This window comes from Moschus berezovskii, chromosome 14, assembly GCF_049115385.1.
Source record: "Moschus berezovskii isolate FMDL1 chromosome 14, NW_MosBer_1.0, whole genome shotgun sequence".
NCBI classification, from domain to species: Eukaryota; Metazoa; Chordata; class Mammalia; order Artiodactyla; family Moschidae; genus Moschus; species Moschus berezovskii.
Genome location: NC_142473.1, coordinates 52,717,543 through 52,721,098, shown reverse-complemented (window position 1 = coordinate 52,721,098; position 3,556 = coordinate 52,717,543). Strand labels below are relative to the sequence as shown.

The window sequence follows — 3,556 nt, the reverse complement described above, 5'->3', positions numbered from 1 at the left end:
GTGCTCTCTTTGGCAGCACATATACTAAAATTGGAATGATACAAAGATTAGCATGACCAATGCACAAGGATGACATGCAAAGTCATGAAGAGTTCCATATTTTTTAAAGACTCTACCAGAAAATTACTAGAGCTAATCAATGAATATAGTAAAGTTGCAGGATATAAAATCAACACACAGAAATCCCTTGCATTCCTATACACTAATAATGAGAAAATAGAAAGAGAAATTAAGGAAACAATTCCATTCACCGTTGCAACGAAAAGAATAAAATACTTAAGAATATATCTACCTAAAGAAACAAACGACCTATATATAGAAAACTATAAAACACTGGTGAAAGAAATCAGAGAGGACACTAATAGATGGTATTCATGGATTGGAAGAATAAATATTGTGCAAATGAATATATTACCCAAAGTAATTTATAAGTTCAATGCAATCCCTATCAAGCTACCAATGGTATTTTTCACAGAGCTACAACAAATAATTTCACAATTTGTATGGAAATACAGAAAACCTCAAATATCTAAAGCAACCTTGAGAAAGAAGAGTGGAACTGGAGGAATCAACCTGCCAGACTTCAGGCTCTACTACAAACCCACAGTCATCAAGACAGTTGGTACTGGCATAAAGACAAAAATATAGATTAATGGAACAAAATAGAAAGCCCAGAGATAAATCCATGCACCTATGGACACCTTATCTTTGACAAAGGAGGCAAGAATATTCAATGGAGAAAAGACGATCTCTTTAGCAAGTGGTGCTGGGAAAACTGGTCAACCACTTGGAAAAGAATGAAACTAGAACACTCCCTAACACCATACACGAAAATAAACTCAAAATGGATTAAAGATCTAAATGTAAGACCAGAAACTGTAAAACTCCTAGAGGAGAACATAGGCAAAACACTCTCTGACATAAATCACAGCAGGATCCTCCATGACCCACCTCCCAGAATATTGGAAATAAAAGCAAAAATAAACAAATGGGACCTAATTAAAATTAAAAGCTTCTGCACAGCAAAGGAAACTATAAGCAAGGTGAAAAGACAGCCTTCAGAATGGGAGAAAATAATAGCAAATGAAGCAACTGACAAAGAATTAATCTCAAAAATATACAAGCAACTCCTGCAGCTCAAGTCCAGAAAAATAAACGACCCAATCAAAAAATGGGCCAAAGAACTAAACAGACATTTCTCCAAAGAAGACATACAGATGGCTAACAAACACATGAAAAGATGTTCATTTCAGAGAAATGCACATCAAAACCACAATGAGGTACCATTTCACACCAGTCAGAATGGCTGCTATCCAAACGTCTACAAGCAATAAATGCTGGAGAGGGTGTGGAGAAAAGGGAACCTCTTACACTGTTGGTGGGAATGTAAACCTGTACAACCACTATGGAGAACAGTGTGGAGATTCCTTTAAAAACTGGAAATAAAACTGCCATACGACCCAGAAATTGCACTCCTGGGCATACACACCGAGGAAACTAGAATTAAAAGAGACACATGTATTCCAATGTTCATCGCAGCACTGTTTATAATAGCCAGGACATGGAAGCAACCTAGATTTCCATCTGCAGACGAATGGATAAGAAAGCTTTGGTACATTTACACAATGGAGTATTACTCAGCAATTAAAAAGAATACATTTGAATCAGTTCTAAAGAGGTGGATGAAACTGGAGCCTGTTATACAGAGTGAAGTAAGCCAGAAAGAAAAACACCAATACAGTATACTAATGCATATATATGGAATTTAGAAAGATGATAATGATAACCCTGTATACGAGACAGCAAAAGAGACACAGATGTATAGAACAGTCTTTTGGACTCTGTGGGAGAGGGCGAGAGTGGGATGATTTGGGAAAATGTCATTGAAACATGTAAATTATCATATGTGAAACGAATTGCCAGTCCAATTCGATGCATGATACAGGATGCTCAGGGCTGGTGCACTGGGATGAACCAGAGGGATGGGATGGGGAGGGAGGTGGGAGAGGTGGGTTCAAGATGGGGAATATATGTACACCTGGGGCATATTCATGTCAATATATGGCAAAACCAATACAATAATGTAAAGTAATTAGCCTCCAATTAAAATAAATAAATTTAAAAAATAAAAGTCGGAAAAAAAAAAGATCTGTCTATTTTGGAGCATAGCCTCAATTTATTCAGCTTAAATAGAAGAAAGTTGCCCAGCCACCAATTTTAATGCTTCTTAATGGATTTGTGGAGGAGTTATGAACACAAAATGGGGGGGGGGGTTATTAGATACTAGGAGAAGGCAATGGTAACCCACTCCAGTACTCTTGCCTGGAAAATCCCATGGGCGGAGGAGCCTGCTAGGCTGCAGTCCATGGGATCGCTAAGAGTCGGACATGACTGAGCGACTTCACTTTCATGCATTGGAGAGGGAAATGGCAACCCACTCCAGTGTTCTTGCCTTGAGAACCCCAGGGACGGGGGAGCCTGGTGGGCTGCCGTCTCTGGGGTCGCACAGAGTCGGACACGACTGAAGCGACTTAGCAGCAGCAGCAGCAGCAGCATGTTTGATGTTTATAGTATAATAATAATATTGTCTATAAAACTATATCATGCATTAGATCTTCAGGTCTATTTATCTACTTATTTATCTGCATATTTATAACCTGAAACAATATGCCCACTGTTCTCTGAGCACTCATTCCCAGGTGACCACCATTTTACTCTTTGAGTTCATCTTTTTAAAGACTTTGCATATAAATCTTATGATGCAGTATTTGTCTTTCTTTGTCTGACTTATCTGACTGAACAGAATATTTCTAATGTCTATTATTGTAACAAATGGCAGGAGTTTCTTCTTCCTGATGGCTAGACAAATTAACTATCCAGGAAATGCAAATCAAAATTACCATGAGATATCACTACTAAAGATCTTCCATCAATAGACAACAGAGAACAAGCGTTGATGAAGATATGGAGAATAGGGAACATTTGCTCACTGTTAGTGGGAACATAAATTTTTCAACCTATGGAAAAAAATTTTGAAATTCATAAAAAATCTTCAGAAAAGGGCCTACTGCATGATCCAATATTTCCACATTTGTTTGTATGTCCAAAGGGAGTAAAAATATGATATTGAAGAAACATATGGAGACCCAGCACATCTATGTTTATTGTAGTATTATTTTCAGTAGTCAAGAGGTGGAAACAACCTTAGTACCCATGAATGAATAAATGATAAAGAAGATAAACAAGATGAAATATGCAACTTATTGTTTCCAGTCTAACTACGGCTCTCTCACCTTCTATTTGCTGCTTAGAGACTGGGATTCAAATTTAGCATATACCATTTATTTATACACACACACACATGAATATATATATGTATATAACATGTAATATATATAAATACATGAGATCTTTAAGCATTTTAAAATGTTTTATCTTCCTTACCTTATCTAATTGATATTTTTCTAGAGCTAAGCCTAAGTCACAGCAAAATTGGCATTTTAAGTCAGATAGATTTTGTGTTTTGGACTTTCTGTTTTGTGGAAGTTTAAGCAGT

At 36.8% G+C, this 3,556-nt stretch overlaps 1 non-coding gene across 1 annotated transcript; it reads left to right on the top strand.

Annotated features, from left to right (window-relative positions):
• LOC129554955 (U6 spliceosomal RNA) lies at window positions 1-104 on the top strand. Its single transcript, XR_008685678.2, has one exon. It is a non-coding gene; the product is annotated as a U6 spliceosomal RNA (small nuclear RNA).
• The last annotated feature ends 3,452 nt before the right edge of the window (window positions 105-3,556 follow it).